The following is a 19,749-nucleotide window of genomic DNA, read 5'->3' as shown; positions in this document are numbered from 1 at the left end:
TATGAATATTTGATAATCTAATTGGTATTCGATATTCGATGTTGAATTCGCGGTTTTTTATTTTATTTAGTTATTTCATCATTTGATACTTATTTTATATTTAATATTTGATATTTGAATTCAAAATTAATCTCTTAACATTATGATAAAAACTTATAAATATTCTCTTTATATAAGCTGTAGCTATACTCAATACTCAGTTATCATTTGATAATAGTCATCGATATCTAATATTTTTCTAAGCTAAAAATCTAGGAAGAAAGAGAAGAAATGTCGAATGGAGAAACGGTTAACTTCAGTTCACTATGATATAACAATGAAAGGACAGCTTAGCTCCATTTCTATAAACGAATATAACAAAAGAAAGTCCGTGAATAAGAACGGTCACGTTGGACTCTATTTAGCTTGGCGAACTCGTAGAGAAGGTGCGCCAACACCACGGCATGGGATCGACGGCGTTATGAGTCCTCACCGGGGTTTGGTTCTCAGGAACCTGAGACCATAGAGTTTAGTCGTATATAATGCACAGAGAAGAACGCGACAAGCATCGCGAGAAGGAATGTGAGGAACAAGCTGCTTTGCTAAGGTATTACGCCCCTCCTTCATTCCGGAGCACACACGTATACGGACACAACTGTCTATACACATTGTCTCTTTTTCCTTTCCACTCAAGAATTCGTCTCGTTCCTGTATATCGTATCCAGCTTTTTTTCTATTTGTCTTAACTCTAGTTTCTTCCATTGATCAGCTATATATTATATTATCAAAGAGATGATAGTCCCTTATTTAGTCCCTAAGGACTAAAATTAAAAAGGATTATTTTTTAGTATTCCTATTTTGTTAATTGTATATTATGTATAAGTAATTAGTTGAAAAACATTTTAGGTTTGAATATTTTTAAAATGAAAATAGAAATTGTAACAATAAAAAATAAATATTTATAATAAAAGAGATAAAAATTAAGAACAAGCAATAAAAGAAATAGATGAAACAAAAAGGAAATTTTAAGAACTATTTAATTAAGTATATAAGTATATAGGAATTAAGGAAATACATGAATAAAATATACATATATCGCGTGCTTTTTTTATGAAATCTTTATCAATTATGTTAACTATGAATTATAAATCTCCGATTCATTTCTTTTATCTCGTTAGAAATTTAAGTTGCTTGTTCGAAACATTTCGCATGACACATCACGCAGATGTTACCTTTTCTGGTATGGAAAAACGAATATTTCAGGATGATAATAAGTGCAACGAGTGCAGCGAGTACAGCAAGTACAACTGAAAAAACACGATCACTATAAATTATATATTTATCGATTCGTCTATGAGACAAATTCTGAAGAGTTTTCCTTAATTAGAAGCAGATATCTTCTTTTAAATTGAATTCTTATTTTTATTATTTTTATTATTTTATTATTATTCATCTTTAATAAACTTTGGCATTTAATTTTTTTAAAAAAATTCATATTTTGGAACATTCGATCCTGTAAAAATTCGATATTCGATCATCAATACATTGAATATTTAATATTTAGCGTAGAAATATTTTTTAAATGTTTTTAAATATAATAATAAACTTTGAAAACTGAAGAAAAAAAAATCTTTAAAAGCGCTTATCGTCCTTCAACATTCTTTAAAATCGTTGAAATTTTTCTCCCCTTTGATCTTGATTAGGGCTCGGTTTTTACGTGAATACCTATGTTGCCTCGTTGCCACGTAGTTTACCTTCGTAAACCGGAAACGTGCTATTAGCCAGGATTCTTGTTTTACCATGATCACGTGTTCTTTTATAATTGATGCTTTTTGTGTTCATCAACCTTTCTTTTTTTTCTTCGCGACTTACATGCGTTTGAATGAGAAAGTATGCGAAAGAATAGCAGGATAACACGATGGATCCTCCGAAACAGGTTGTTTAATTGCATCAACCAATGTTCGCCGATGTGTAACTTGCTCGTTTCAGCCCTCGAGTTTCTATTTTCATAAACCGTTGCCTCCTTATTCATGGATATTCATCAACTTTTATGACTTGTGCATGTATTTTAGAAACTTTCATTTTACCGGTCTAAAATTAACAATTATAATGTAAACGGAACTTTATAAACTGTTTTTCTATATGACTTACACTCATTTTGAGAAATCTTAATGAAAAATTTAAGAAATTATAAATTTTATTAAAGAATTATATTAAAGAAAAATGTATTGAATATTATGTTTATAAAAATTAAGAATTACATTATTTACCTTTTTTACCTTTATATTCTTTTTTTTCGATCAATTCTGTTTTAATAATAAATTTTTTGATTTTTTCATTTTTGTTAATAGATATTATTTATAGCAATAATATGTAATATATATATTATATTATATATATAAAATATCATATATAATATCAAAATTTTGTGATTATATATAAATGTGACACTATAATATTTTTTTTTTTTGTAATAGTGATAATGGCGATAAAAATTTTTTTCGAAACTTTATAATTAAACTAGTAATAAATGTAATAATAATATATTTCATTAGGAGTAATATAATATTTGTTTCAAAACTTATTTTCCAGTATTTTCAAAAATGATAATTGTAGTAATTGTTTTTAACAAAAATGCAATTATGCGAAAATGCAACAAGCAATTCTTTTTCATCTATTGAATAACTAGACGATCAATTGCAACGAAGTATAACATGTGGCTTCACGCTTTCTGAAGTTGATCTACGAGGTGAAAATTGTAAAGAAGAACGAGGTCTTTCGTTTCCTTTCAGATACCATTAATACATCATATTGTTACATATACGGGTATATGAAATTTTTATGAAACAATCGTACGGATGTCATGTATATTTTTTTAAAATCAAAAAGAAATATCTCATATTTTTCAACTTATAATTGTAATTTTTAAATTTTTTTAATTATCTTATACGAGAAATCTGTGAAAATATAAAACATAAAAAAAAAATTAAAGCAGAATTAAAAAGAAATCAAATCATTATTAAATTGTAATGTAACTATAAATATAAAAATGTCACTGGAAGTCCATGTTGAAAGTTCATATTCTTTAAAATACAACCATGAATTAAATTTTTTTCTCTCAAGAAAGATCTCGCCGGAAGTTCATCCTCCCAAATGATACCACTCTTATACCCTTTTTTCTCATAAAGTCTGTACGAACAAAATCGTTCGATGACCGTTAAAAGATTTTAATCGTGCAATAACGTCTGGATGTACCAAGAAAATCGCCAATGATCCACATCCGGTGGTCCATCGTCGGTTTGCTTTCTTCCCTTCTTTTTCGAGGTCAATGCGCTTGCAAAAAGTGACCTTGTACGATCCTGATGGGATGCTCTCCTTCGAGTCAGGATCGAGGCCCACTTTGTACACCATCTGGCTCGACTGGCAAGATAGTTATGGTTGCCTCATCATCCTTAATACGAAATAACCGCTGGCTGATACAGTGTCTAATTATAGTTGTTGCTTTTCCTTTTTGTAATGAAATCTTGAATCTTTTTTAGTGCATTCATCTTCAGAATTATTCTTCTTTTCTTATTTTTATTTGTAGATTATAAATATTAATTTATAATATCTGTGATTTATTAATAAAAATTATTATATTAATAAAAATCTTTGAAAATTTAGAATCACTAAATATAAATGACAAATTAAACTAATGATATATTTTTGTGGAATTAAACAAATTTTAATTATTTTTTGTAATTTTCAAAAAATATTTTGCAAATTTTTAATTTATATGTTTTACTATTGTAAAATAATGTAGAAAAATCCATTTTATATTTCTATTTTTTTTGGAAAAGTTCAAAATTTTTATACTTTTTACATAGAATTAATTATTTTGAGAAGCTAAAAGAACTAGGCAAAAGTGAATTTATATTAAAGAAATAATAATGTAACGGAGTAATAATCTCTATCATAAAATTCAAAGTTCGAACGATTCTATAATATAATTAATCATCCATTATCGACACATTTATTTATAATTTTTTTTTAACAAGTAAATCATTAATAAGACGGATGTTTCGAAAGTAGGGGTAAAGGGAATTAGCCAATACTGATTCTCTCTCGACAAACGCGAGCAGAATTGTTATTCTACGTCCAGTCAAGTCTTTTTCTAAATATAATCGGCTGGTTTCCGGTCGTGCAGCAGCACCAGACGAGAAGTCGAAAACTATAAATACTTGTCCAGTGGTACATGCACAACTGCAGGAAATCGTGTCTTCTTACATATATTCAACAATTCCTCTTTGTTGATGAATGAACGATTGTTCTAACATTTTTTTATGAATCTTATTAACTTGTAGATTATAAGTATTTACTAGACAGTTCAATAAACTAACGAGTGAATTTTTTAAAAATGATTTACGTTATCAATATTTTTTTTCTTCTATTAAATATAGATATCTTTTGAAAACTAAAAAAAAAAAAAAGAATAATTAAAAATATTAGGAAAATAAAAAGTAATAAAAAATTGAAAAATATAATAGAAAATAATAAAAAATAGAAAGATGAATGAAAATACTTAAAATTTTTTAAAATTAATAATAGATGATTTTGAAAATTAAAAAAAAAGAATGCTGTGAGACAAAATCAAGAAAATAAATATTATATATTGAAAAAATATAAATTTTTTTTAAATTAAATTTTTTTCAATTTCAATATTTCTAATTAATTCTTTTACAATTTCAAAATTTTACTTACTTTTCAAAATTTATTTAAAAATTGAAATAATTAAATAGTTCCATATAAATATCCATAATATGTAATAACCAGATGCCGTCTAGACTGGCTATTAGAAACCCTGCGGGCAGGATGTTCGTTCTTATACTTAAGGAAGAAGAAATCCATCATATATAGAATACTTTCGCCTTCCTTTTTCCGTTCTTGGTATACAACTCACAGTCATGGTCTTGTTAACGAACTGCCAAGAATGCATTGGAAAGAGATCCAGATAACATCGTTTTACATTATCGAATGCACTGCTTGGAAATATCGATTCTCGGCTATCTTTCAATTACAACGTTAATTAATGCTAAATAGTATCAAACATATAATGTTATAATTCATACAATTAACTAATTGCTCAAAGTTATAGAGATCTGTAATATATACTATCATTATTTTACCTATAATTGTAGATTTTATTGATTTTTTTTTCTATGAAACTTGATATTAAAACATTCTTAAAATTTTAAATATTTAAAAATATTCTTTTACATTTATTAAAAATCAAAAATAGTTTCTTCAAATTTTTCGTAATTTAAAGAAATGCTTTCTCTTATTTTATATGATACAAAAAATACAATTGCATAAAGAATGAAATTCTTATCTAAATCTTTACGTTTTCGTTTCGATCAAAGAGAACATTCAGCGAAAAAAAAAAAGAAAATTATTGAGAAATATCTAAGTATAAACTTGACAAATTGATGAAGAATTCGTTGAACATTCAAAAAAGTTCAAAATTTCAAAAAAAATTTCAAACATGCCAATATCATTTTATTCATCTTAATCACAACGAAACTTATCATTTTTATTGAAATAATATACCAATAATATAATGTACTTAAACTTTCATCTTGTGGCAATATGAAATTTTTATCGATTCGTATATTTTCTGATATTATTTAAAAATACATACCTATTAATTAAAAAATATTAGCGATAATGCTAGAAACAATATTTAAGCACTTATATTTTGCGCAGAATTAGGTTAGGATAGCTTACAATATAAATAATAATATAGCTAAATATGAAGTAACTATATTTAAAATAACTATTTTTTTGTATTTTATTTTTTTTTTAAATTATTGATGAATACTATCATTTAAACTCAATTTCATTTTAATTTTTATTTTATCTATTTCAAAGTTATAAGAATTTATTTCTAAGTTTTTATTCCAATTTTTTTTTATTCTTCACTAATATTAACATAAATATATTTTAATAAAAAAATAAGAGTGAAAATCGAAATGAAGACGAATTCACAAATAATTTTGAAATTGCACAGAGAAGCTGCACGACAGGGTAGTTAACCTAAATTTATTTCGACATAATAACACACTTCAAACTTTTCTCCATCCAAGCTTCCCGGACCACCCAGCATGAAATTTTACGACATCACGTTATTACACGTTAATTTCCACTCGATGAAGATTATATGATATACGTGTACATTTGACATAATTGAAATTACATTAAATGCAATCGCATTTTGATAATACAATAATTATCGTATAAATTGTCGATCATGCTAATTTTCGATTGATCGAATTTTCGATTTGTATGTTTATTCGATTGGATTTTATTCGATATCTACTTCTTTTGTTAATGTTTTTGATTATATAAATTTTTTTTAAGTTAAATGTATAAATAAAAATTTATAAATAAAAATTTCGAAATTTGAATTTGATGCACTGATATCACTTATTAAATTTTATTTTATTGCCAAATTGAAATATTTGAGAAAGTTTTATCATTTTCTTCTTTTGAATAATTTTTACTTTCTTTTAAATAATAATTTCAGAACAGTTAATTATCAAAAATTCATTATTTTATATTATTTTTTAAAATACATATTTTCGGAAAGAACAGAATTAAAATTATATTTTTAATAATATTTAAAATTATATAATAATTATATTATATTATTATATAAAATTATATATAATAATTATATTATATTATTAAAATGTCGATAAGATTTTAAAATCTCAATTTAAAATCTCGTTTTGAGTATTTAAAAACATTTTTAAAATTTGTTAAAACCTTATATATTTTTTCCCGAATCATTCAAGTGTAAAAACGGATAAATTCACATGAAAAACGAAAAACGAAAAAATGATGCAATGAAAAGTCGAATATTTAAAGTCCATCTGTCTCGTCGTTAAAATGTCGTGACACGTGGTCGCACCTGGTTGTCGTCGAAAGAGGCAGTCAAAATGCCATGTGACTCAACGCACTGACAGGAGGCAGAAAAAGCCTGAGATCGCAGTAGATAGAAGCCTGTGAGAATAAAGAGGAAAGAAGCATCAAAAATGCAGGAGAACATTGTTAAAGAATATCCGGCCGATATTCGACATATGTCCGAAACATTGGCTCCAGTTCGAACACGATGGAATCATCGAAATATTTGAAGGTATGTTAGCTGAAGATATAGCAGCTAATTTATTCTAAAATTATAATTATATTTTTTTTAAATTTAAGAAAATTTTAATAATTATTAATTAAAGATATTTAAAATATATTTTTTTTATTATTGTTAGAATGAAAAATATATTGTTACAATACATATATTGTTAAAATATATCAGTAAAATATCTTAAGATTTTGATGACACATACATGATACATACATAATAACTAATAATATTTAATAGTTGATGTATATATGATTTTGGTGAAATTTATATATATTATTTTTTTCTTGATTTTATTTTTATAATTTGTATTTTTTAAAAATATTTCAATTTTTTTTCAAATTCTAAATTTCAAAATAATTTTATTAAAAATCGATTCTCATTCCATTATAATTCAGGATCCAATCTTTGATTTGTGATAATTTTCGTGAGGATAACCTCAAAATTCATATATTTTTTGTATATGTGGTATAAAAAACTGAGGTGACTAGGAATCGTTGTTCTGAGGTAAAGGAACGGATATCTTTCGATCTATCGCGTTCTTTTTTTGGAACGATTGTCGTGTCCCTTGGTGAATAATCGTCCAGACACAAAGGAATATATATATTCGATACAATAGAATTCTAACGCCCACGGAAATAGTGGCGGAATCTATATTTCATAATTGGAATCTTCATTTTATGACAATTCCAGAATGTGTTCAGAAAAATGAATAGAATAAAAGAATTTTTCCTTCTAATATCTAAATTCTGTTAATATACTTAATCCGTCTTTTGATTTTACAAAAATTATACAAATATTAGTTTTTGATTTGTGAATAAAGCAATATTTATTACTTTATAACTTGAATAAAAGAGATTTATGGCAAAATTTTTCAGAAAAAATTTTTTTATTAATTTTATATATATTTTTATTATATAATTTTATATTATGAATATTATATAATTGTTCTTTCTATTATTTAATTGAATTTATATCAATATTTAAATAAAAGACAAAATTATTCAAAATATTATTATTAATTATTCAAAATATTATTATTAATTAATTAGCAAATATTTATTATTATATTATAAATTAATAAATGAAATTTATTTTATATAAGATATGATATGTAACATACACATACTATATTGAGAAATTAAACTAATTAATGTTATTAGAAATCATTTGAAATTAAATAATCAATTTAATCATATATTTTAGCATCAATATTTAAATTTTAAAATAAAACATACAATGATTATTTTGATTTCTGAAAAGATTATTGGATTTTATATATATATATATATAAAATATATAATCTTAAGAGAAAAATAAAATAAAATATAAATATTTTCATTAAAGTGTTAATATTAATCTTGACATAACCTATATTTACATATAAAATGACAATGAAAAAAAATTAAACTAATTGATGTAATTAAGTAAAAAAATAGAAGAAATGCAATTAGTGACTCGATTTTTATTAAATGAGATGGATCGTTTTGAAATATTAATAGATATCTCACTTCCTGCCTCTCAACTACAACTTTCAAAATGTTTCTTGTTCTTATATAGTCGATCTTTAATATGCGTCTTAACGATTCAACAATTCACAGCTGCGATTACTTAACTGCCGTTAGTTATATTTAGAGATGTTAATTGGAACTGCAAATCTCGATAGACACAATCAACTATTAAAATCAGCCGCGTCAAAACACAAGTTACATGCGTGCCGCTAATTCTCAAGCGAGAAAGGAGACATTAGTTGAATGACCTTGTGCTAGAGATCGTTCAACTTTTTATGGAATCCTTTGAAAACTTTATGAATCTATAATTTTATATAAAAACAATTTATTTTGTTTTAAGTAAGTCTTATTTCCAAATAGCATATTCGTGAGAAGAGATATATTTTGCCCATGAAATGTTTAAATTTTTAAGAATGTATATAGAGATATTTATAGGTTAGAATGTTTTATTTGAAATATTCTATTATATTCTGTTATAATGATCGTTGAACTCTGTGATACTTTGGAAACAATATGAAGATAATTGCAGTTCGCATTTGTAATTTACCATAAATTTGCCTCAAATTGCAGGTTTAAAAAACTGGGACAAGAAAGAATATTATTATTTATAATTAAAAGAAATAACTTCTTACAAAGGATAATTATTAAAAGATTATGTGACAACATTGTCTTGGTATCTTTCTTATTGAACATATATATTAAAACTTCCATACATATTATAAAAACATATTATTATCGAAATTTTGTTTTTCTTGTAAATGAGACTTTTTACTTAAAGATAAGGTATATATATATAATTATATTATGTTATTATATCTTATTATTAAATAAGAAAAATGCAATTCATCGCATCTTCTGATGCAGAACAGATTACTGTTTGTAATAGATAAAAGTATTGGAAGCGAATGTTGAACTTCTGAGAACTTTCAATCTGATTGATAAGATAATGAATGAAGTCTTGAACAAACGAATGGAACGAACATCCGCTAATTCTTTGACAATAGGAATACAAAAATATATATGTCAATGAAAACAAGGATCATGTTTCGTAGATACTTTATGGACATCTTATAAAACACATTATCTATCAGATAGCTTAGAGAATCTTAGAACGAATATAAAGAGCTTGAAGAAATTATTTGAAAGAGATTTTTCTGAAAAATAAGACATCTAATTTTTATTCATAAGTATACTTATTTTTAAATTTGAGAAAAATTGGAAAATTATTATAATTTTTAAAAAATTAAAAATAACATTTTTATCTTATCGAAATTCTAAAAACTTTTTAATCGTTTTTTAATTTTCAGAATTTAATCAAATTATTTGATTTTAGATAAAACCGAATCTCAATTCTAGTTCAATAACTTATATATCTATCGATTACCAAAAAATTATAATCTCTTCCGTTAAAAACTTTCCAAACGAAAAAATCTATGAATGATCCAATCACATAATAATATAATATAAATCAACAATTATTCTATTTCACACAAATCTATATTGCCAAAGAGGAAACCCGTCTGACTAATCACAGTGGAAATAATCGTTAAAAGAGAAATTACCATATAAATATTCCAAGTGACTCATAAACATCCTTCGAGTATGCCACGTTTCACCGTTTCTTCCACCTCCGCCTATGAAATACCAAAGGGATTTCGCAGGTTAACGAGACCATGATAATCTACACGGCGGAATCGAATACACTGACCTGAAAATTATCAATGAATCGTGCGTGGAAACGGGAATACGTGCGAATACGAAGAAATTCTCGGCAGGAGGAAAGAGAAAAAGAAGGGATCCAAGAAAAGGACGGCAGGGTACAGGTGCCGCGCCCTGTTGAACCTCCAGTTCGACTTCTCACAGTCGATTATGTATTCATGAGTGTTTGAGAAGGAAGAAAAAGGAAAAAAAACATAGTAGTCTCGTTCGATACAAAGGAGATTCCTTTTTAGGCAAAGATATAGATAAAAGCTACACGACATCGTTGGAAGTTTGCACTAAGAGATGCAACACGAATGAGAATAGAATTGTTCTAATCTAATTTAATCTAATGTTCTAATCTAAAAAATTAAAAAAATTAATAACACAGAAAATACAGAAAGATGTTTTGAAAAAAAATTAATTGTAAAAAAAATTCATTTATATCATTTATTGAATTTATTAAATATTTTATATATTTTCTATTTTTTTTTTTTTTAATAGAATTATTAAATTTTTTTCATTCTTTGTTTCATGAGATTTACGTATTATAAGAAATCCACATTATAACTGGACACGCATTGTTCAAGTAATATTCTCACGACTCGAATGTATTCTCATGATAGCTATATACCGGATAAATATAATCCGCGTCAAGACACTCGTCTAGCCTGTCCTATTCTAGCCTAGCTCAGGCATCCGCGGATTACAAGAGACTTCCGGTCTACTCTTTCTGATGGTCATTGTTGCACTGGGCAGAGAGTGTGACGACCTCGACAGCCTCGATCCGCTTTTTCCAAAGCGTCTTCTCTTCTCTGTAAGATGGATCTCTGTATCGCCATGGAATTACTCTTTTCGAGATTCGATTTAGAAATACGAATGACACGAAATCATCGAGATATCGAGAATTTTCCAATCTTTTTTAAATTGCGATCTCTTTTTGCAACATTTAAATAACTTGCAACTATATAAGATAAGAAAATTTAAAAAATTGCATTATTAGGAAATAATGAATTAATTAATAAGAAATTTATTTTGATATTATTGTAAAGTATGGCAATGTAACAATTTAATTGCTTATTAAATTTGATAAGATGTCTTATAAGATCTAATCATGTCAGATATTATGATGAAGAATTTACACATTACATTATATTATGTGATAATTGGGAACGAAAAATATATTTAATATGAGAAAAAAGGAAACATGTATTACATATATTTATTTAATTAAGAATTATTAGAACCATTAAGGAATTATATGAATCTAAATGATATTACTTGTAGAAAAGAAGAAAAAAAGAAAGGAAAAAAAAGATTAAAAAGCATGAAATAAAAAAAATAATGTATTCATAAAATTTTTTTAATTTTCTAAAAAAAAAATTATATAACTTGAAAATTCTATAATTTCTAATCTTTATTAGAGCTCCAACGTCTGAGAATTCTAAAAGAACTCTAAATACATCATTTGATATAAAAAAAAAATCTGAAAAGAATAATTCAATTGAAAAAAATTCTCTATTCTTCCATCATTCGCATTTTTCTAGGGACCAATCTTCTTTTTCTTACTACATCGTTCTCCATCATCAGTGATAATTTTCGAGTTCTTTCGACCGAGGATAAGAGGAATTTCGGTCATTAATGCTTTGTTACAAAATATCGTATCCCATTGTCATTGTTCTGTATAAATAAGAATAATCTGGGAAACTAATATGAAGAAAGATGTTTTTACCTTATTGTTGCAATGTATACTTGTATTTTTCTTACACTTATGTTGAAATTTTGCAGAAGATTTCTCGACATTTTTATGTATCGTTAATAAACGGATGAAACGAAATTTTATTATAAAGAACAGGCAGAATGTATTTTGTGAATAAAATAGAATAACATAATTCTATTTATTGAATAATAAATTTTTGATGATTTAATAATTAATTCTGCGTTTAAAAATAAAAACAAAATATTACATTATTCATTAACGTTACGTTAATTAGTAGTTTTTAAAACTTTTGCACGAGGTTATACATAAATGGACAAGTTTCTTGCTCTAATCTAATCAATCCTTTTGCGACCCACGTTTGAAATATGTATGCTCCGTTACTCGTATGTAAAGAAGACCTTTAGCGGTCCTAACTTTACTTACTCAGTGTACCATTTATTATAACATCTATCCGGTTACGGGTCATGGTTTTGGTCTGCTAGGGATCTCGGATAGTTATTAAGGTTTCACGTGGAGTCACTTTACCGTAACATCCAATTTCTGTCATGTTACGAATGCAGAAAGTAAATCGACAAATTATTTCTCATATTGTCTTATGAAAAGAAAAAACCCTCACATATCTATATATAATATAAATCAGAATTACTTTAATTTAAAATGTGGATATATAAATATTTTTTAATTATTTTCGATAACATTTTCTTTTTTTCTGGTTTCTTTATTTTAAAAAAATTATTAAGTTTGAAAAAAATTATTAAATTTAAATTTTACAACTATTACGAAATATATTCGTCGATTATATTTTGATGCACTATTGCGTCAAGAATTGCTTCCATAGAATTTTCTTATTTTTTTATTTGAATTTAATTTTTTTTTTTTTAATTTAAACGCCAATAAAACTCGATTGCGATTGCGAATTAAGTAATAATTAAGCAATAATTGAGAAACTGGAAGAAATATAATCTTTTCAACGAATATCGTGTATGAAAGCATCACGCATTCAAAAATTGTCAAAGGAAGATTGCAAGTACGCGCCACTTATGTTCGTAATGCATCCCGTGCGTAAGTTCGCATGCATATATGCTTGTGCATTGTCCAGAATCGTGAGCCATGAAAACCAGTCTCTCACCATAGCTCGTGCCGAACTTTCAGTGTTCGTGTTGCGTGTACATGTGTCATTAAAGTGGAAACACGAAATAAACACGGATACTTGAACAGGAAGGATCATGCAACTGGGACAAATCATTCTTTTTTTTTATTATTAACAGTTCTCCAAGTAATCACATAACAGTATATTCTTTTCATGCTAATCCACTTTGCTTTTCAAACTAATAGAAATCGATTATGTATATTATTCAGACATTTATAGAAATTTTTAGAAATTTTCAGATTGAATTAATTAATATATATATATTCGTATTTCTTGCAAGAAATTCTTCAAAAACTGAATTCTCATATAAAAAGTTCCGAAGAGTTATTTGTTCTTATTCTCATTAGAACTTAAAATTAAATGCAAATTCCATTCATCACGCGTGTATTTCAAAATATACAAATTTGCATATTATTCACGAAATAAAAAAAGAATTACAAACAAACAATAATATTCAGTTAAGTAATTTACGAATAATTTGAACTCTCTTATAAGAAATTGTTCAAGATACAACAAAGATATTTGCGTGTTCCATAAGAATGGCCTAGCTCGCAAAAAAACTTCCCCAAAGAATTCCTCGATAGAAATTGCAAGCTGCTGCGAAAGCGGCTTCTACTTTGTCGGAACTCGAACGATAAAAAAGGGAAGAAAAGAAGAAGGGTAAGAAAGGAAGAAAGGAAGGAAGGAAGAGGAAGAAGAAACTTTGTCTGGCTTCTAATAATAAAGGGCGCGTGTACGATGTGTAATGGATGTAAAAGGAGTAAAAAAATTCCACGATAATTCTCGATGGAATGAAACATCTGCCCTCAACTTCCACCACCTACTTCCGAATCCTTCGCTATTCTTGCGCACCCTCGTCACCACACCGTGGACATTCAATCCTTCCGATGAACGAAAGGAGAAAGGTATGCATAACGAAGGCGCGTGACACGAGAACCAGAAGGCACCTGGCCAACTATGTCCCTTTTAATCAAAGGGATATTTTGTTCGTGGTCATTATGCGTGAATAAAACACGCGACAACAAACAATTCTGGGCATGAATTATTGCTCTGAAGAATCTTTGTTTCCTCGCTTTTTTTTGAGATCTTTTCTCTCTATTATTTAAAATTGTATTAATCATAGTTTCATGGTTATGCGCTTAATTATCAAATTAATTAGTATTTTTTATTTTCCATTGCGAAAATTAATATTTACCGTTAATTAATAGTTATTAGTAATCTAAAAGAAAAAGAGAAATCATTTCACAAAAAGAGAAACGAATAAAGATTTGAATTTGATAAAATATTATCACTATATGATCTTTTTTTAATTTAAAAAATCTTTTAATTTTAATTTCTCCTCGTGAATTTTTTATGTTTTTCAAATAATCAGCGATCTTTTTAAATGTAATAACCACATTGTTTCGAATTACAAAGCTACCCTCGAAACTTCTATGGGGTAATATACTACCCTCAAAACCTGCTCATTATAATGGCACCACTGTTGATGCATGCAGTTCTTTTTTTAAGCAAAGGTTTCTATCGATTTGTTGAGGGGTTGATTCCGGTCTCAGTAGGGTGATTTACAGAATTCTCATGGTACGAATCGAAGGCATTAAAAAAATTAATTCAAAAGGTACTGAAATTCAAGGTACTCAAATATTTAATTGATTCTACTAAAATATGTCTCGTATCCCTTTCTATATTTCTTTGAAACTGCAATTTTATATCTCCCTTGGCCAATGAATTATTCGAAGTTGATCAAATTTTCAAGAAGAAAAGGGAAGAGAACGAGAAAGAAGAATTTTACTTTATTAATGAAGCTTCTAATATTAAAATATTGATTTAATCTTATCATCCCTATGAAAAATTCCATTAAACATTAAAAAACAAATGTTCCCATCGAATTATAATTTCCAATATAACTAACAGTAAATTCTTTTCACGAAATTATCTCCATTCATCAAATATTTCAAACTATAATTTAATTTTATAGAATTCTTTCTATACGTTTATTTTAATATTATTATATCTCTCTTTGATATAATGATAATATTATATCATCATTCTATAAAATTAATAATTATATATTTATATATATTACAAAATAGTAAAAAATAGATTTTCATCCAATATAGATAAATTCTAGCTGCGGAAGAGGAAACAAGAAACTCGGGATCTCAATCCTCGAAGGGGTGGCGTGCCACGACAAATCGATTTCTTCGTTGCGGATAAAAAACACAGCTAACTCGAGAGGATCGTTGCGGTCAGTGAGGAATGTCTGCGAGCATATCTCTCGTGCCCTGCTTCCTCCACATCTCTCGTTATTTTCCGAATGATCGAACATTTGCCTGGCAAAACGGAACGGAACGAACTGTGGGAAACGGTGTAGCGGGCTTCGTATCCGACGCGAAATATCGAAGCCATTGAAGAGACAAAGGGAACCAAAGCCATGCACTGGCCGGTACAATGAGCCAATCTTTGGAAATCGAGAGGTGGTTTCGAACCAGTTATCTTACAATAATGTGTTTTCCTTTTTTTTTTTTGTTTTCTTTTGTTCGGGATCGGATATGCCGATCTGGCATGTGATTCCACCGGATTAAAGTCAACCCTTCCTAGTAATTCTAGTTTTTTAACCAGAATCTCATAGGATTTTTGCATATTTTATTTAATTGTTGTAAATTGAATTTTAACGAAATTTAAGATTATTTGTTTTATTAAAATTTTACGTTATAGGTTTTCGAAAATGTTAGGATTATATATTAGAACTTGTATATCATTATTCAATAATGCTAGAATTGTTTTTCATCATTAAATATATGGAGCTTTTGAAAAATTTCAGATAGTAGAAATTTTTAATCAAATAATGAGAGATATTCAAGAAAAGAAAAGAGTTGAAATTTTAATTTGGCAGAATGAGAAATTTTCTTTGTCTTTTGAGAAAAATCTACAAATTATGTAAACAGAGGGATGGAATTTCCTTCATAATTGGTAAGTTGATTCAATGGAATTAGAAAATATTAATAATCTAATTAGATTATTAATGCTAAAAATTGATTGACTTATTATCACTTGTATTTGAGAAAGAAAATTTATACAAATTAAGAAAGTCAAATTTAATTAGAACGAGATGAGAATCGAGAATAATTAATCGATAATTATGCGAATTAAATAAATATTCATCAAAAATGAAGAAAAATAAAATTCGTGCAAAAGATGAATTTGATCTTCATAATTAACCAGAATTATCGAAAGATCATTGAACAGAAAAATCATTCATTGAAACAATATAAGCGGGATTTGAAGTAGGAATCAGAACGAAACGAAACTCTTCGACGAATAGTATTAACTTCATCGTCGTTGGTATCTAGCTTGAAAGACACATTTGCATATCAATTATATTCTGCCTACACACCGTGCAATATTATACTTCGATAGTTCGCAGACAATCTCGCCTCGAATATTATCCCTCGGGCAACCACCTACAATGTTTCCCTATTGTAAAATGTAAAATACTTTCTTGTTTCACCATTTTTTCGATTTCCTTTGATATTTCGATCCGCAATTACATTATTCATTCCGGATCCGCATTACACTTTCAGAATATAAAGGGGAATGAAAAAAAATTTCAGAGAATCCTTAAGAAATTTTCAATCTTCCAATTTTTTATTTTTTCACAGTTAAAATATATTTTCAATTTAAGGAAAGTAAAATATATAAGTTAGAACGAGATATAAAAATCTGAATAGCAGGATCAAATTTTAAAATAGGATACGAAATAAATGTTTGCAATATTATATAATAAAAGAATCATCTTGTTGTTTTTCTCATCTCTCTTGACTTTTATCAAATTTTTCGAATAAAATATATTTTCTTTTAAAATCGTAATAAATTAATGATAATGGTATAATAAAGCATTATTTTTTGAATAAGGAGACCTCCCATATCCTTTGGTAAGTACATATCCTTAAGGTTTCAAGGATCATCTGTCTGAGAGAGATTCGTGATACGATCTGAGACCCTCCGCGAAAAGGATACTTAGGGCGCGCGCATCTTCGAAGGGGGATCATAATCCGGCCTCCCACGATGTTCCTAAATTTAACGTTTCTTATGAATTACGACAGCACTCTGCACAATTTTCGAACCCTAACCAATCGTGTTTCATAAAACATCGACCCACGCCACGTGCGCACAAGCATAATCGACACGATCAATTGATTGGTACAGTATGGTTCAAGAGTTCAAGACCGTGTTTTTTTTCGTCGTTTGGCTGGTGAGATCGCATGAGTTGAGGATGCAAGTGAAACAATTATTTTGGAAATGGAGTATTTTGATATATTGTTTTAAAATGAACATATCAATTAAAATATATAAATCAAGAATTGTTTTAATGACAATTTTCATTTCAAACAAATGAAAATATGGAAAATATAATAATAAATAAATTGTGGGAATTTTCTTCGATGAATTTTCTTTGGAAATTTGATGGATTTAAACAAACGAAAAGTGTAAAATATAAATCTATTTGATAAAATTGCTTTGAAAGAAATTTTAAAAAACTTTGAACGTATCAAAATCACGTTCATGGACAATCGATCCGAGAACAAGCTCATGGTGCATCTGCCCTTTGCTATCCTCGAAATAACAAGTAGATCGTTATCGTCTATACCACTTTCACCATCGAGGTGAATGAAGAAAGCCGAGTAGATATAATGAGATAATCGCTCATTATCAAAAAAGAGAAAAAGAAAAAAAATTATATTGAAAAAGAAATTTTATTTGAAAAATTCGAATTCTGTAATTTAATGATTTGTTTATTTCAAAAACGAGCTTTTCGATGGAATTCATTGTTTTTCCTAATGTAGTAATATCGCTCTTTTGCCATGATTTCTAATGGATACGCCTACGCATATAAGCATTGTTCTCTACAAGGGAAAATACATAAGTACATATCGCAAAGATTTTGATAGCACTGCTGTCACCAAAGCGATGATGGATGACTTCCCTTATGCTACCTCTATTATACAGGTAAATAAGATCGTTCGAAAATGATGGGAACTATGACAAGAATTATGTCCTTCCATTTCTTTCCCAATGTTACGATGCATTTGAGAACTGTGATTAATAAGTACAATCTAATCGATGAATATAAAGGTATATTTAACTCTTTGTATAACATTTCATTTGACTTTAATCAAGATTTTATTTATATACGAGATTTTATTGACTTTTCAAATTTTATTGAAAATATAATTTTTATTTTATAACTTATAATTTTTATTCAGATCTTATTTTTTGCTATTATTAACATTAATTAATTCTTTTAAAAATAATCAATATAAAAGAAAAAAAATCATTTTGCAAAAATTCTAATGATTCAATTAACTTTTAATCAGATCTTATCATTATTTGAAATTGAATCATTTTCTTTACTATTATCAAGATATTAACATTAACATTTTATATATCTTTCCATTAATTCGCGTATCACAAAAAATCTGATATAGCTGAAGAAAATTATATCAATTCTTTTTTTCATTTATCCATTATTCGATTCGCTATGGAAATAAAATAAAACGGATTTCATCTTTCTACTTCGGTCCATTTTACACCTTCCGAGGACTGGATAAAAAAGGGACCGACCGAAGACCATTAAGAGGGTAAGAAAAAATATTTCTTATTCCAAGAGAGACCGCAATGTGTCTCGTTTCGGTATCCTCTAATCTCGAAGCGTACCACAGAAAGATCGAGCATATCGGGAGACTTGTTCTTCTGTTATTGAATCACGGAGAAAAAATGAGAGGATCTACGAGAGAAGACGATGTCCCGGAAGATAGTAATTACCTCTGGAAAAAATTCTCTTTGGACCTTTGATACAGAAATATACGTTTCTGCTCAGGGATTTGATGGTTAATGAATGATAGAAAGATCGAATATCCTCAATTCTTTGAATGAAAATTATAGATTGAATTCTTTATAAAGTAAGATTTGAAAAAATGAAGAAGAAGAATTCTTCTTCGTGTTTATTTTCAAATTTTAGAACTTTTTATTCTAAAATTTTATATAAAAGATATTTTAATTTATCGTGAAGGAATTTTTATAACTTATTTAAAGAAAATTTACGATTTAAGGGATGATCTATTAAAGAAGAACGATCAAAAAATTTAAACCGTTGAGTCTTATAAAGAAACATTCTAAATGAAAGACACGGATACGAGATTTTGAGGCTCATTGTGAATCATCCGCAGGAACTCAATGAAATTCTTTCGCATTTCGAAGGGACTTGGTTCAGGTAAATGGACTATTTGAAAGATTGAATCGACAAGCAAAAAAAGAGAAGAATAGAGCAAATATTTTAACCTGCTTAGGATTGAGTTTCTTTTTAATCAGGTTTGTTTAAAGAATCTCGACCGGAGGCTTATCAAGCACGTTTTATCGTTTGTTTATATTCCTATACATTTGTTTATAAATAGAACTTATATTTCCTAATTATATTGATCATCGCTTTCAAATACTATTTTGTATGATTATTATTATG

General features: G+C 27.4%; 1 protein-coding gene and 2 long non-coding RNA genes across 6 annotated transcripts in view; 1 reads left to right on the top strand and 2 right to left on the bottom strand.

Annotated features, from left to right (window-relative positions):
• The window catches only part of LOC107997280 (uncharacterized), a 28,695-nt gene that overhangs the window by 6,688 nt on the left and 2,258 nt on the right, over positions 1–19,749 (bottom strand). The gene's annotated exons all lie outside the window — the stretch shown is intronic.
• LOC114577399 (uncharacterized) lies at positions 36–5,360 on the bottom strand. The gene is made up of 3 exons (XR_003697438.2): positions 4,720–5,360; positions 2,250–4,432; positions 36–2,070 (listed from the first exon to the last, which is right to left on the bottom strand). It is a non-coding gene; the product is annotated as an uncharacterized LOC114577399 (long non-coding RNA).
• Positions 6,758–10,847, top strand: LOC107997299 (uncharacterized). Of its 2 annotated transcripts, XR_009831006.1 has the most exons (4): positions 6,764–7,153; positions 9,235–9,447; positions 9,529–9,851; positions 9,998–10,847. It is a non-coding gene; the product is annotated as an uncharacterized LOC107997299 (long non-coding RNA). The 2 variants fall into 2 exon arrangements; XR_001765988.3 differs by having other exon boundaries at positions 6,758–7,153; positions 9,529–10,847.

Source organism: Apis cerana, linkage group LG8 (assembly GCF_029169275.1).
Source record: "Apis cerana isolate GH-2021 linkage group LG8, AcerK_1.0, whole genome shotgun sequence".
NCBI classification, from domain to species: domain Eukaryota; kingdom Metazoa; phylum Arthropoda; class Insecta; order Hymenoptera; family Apidae; genus Apis; species Apis cerana.
This window is presented reverse-complemented; position numbering and strand designations above follow the sequence as displayed.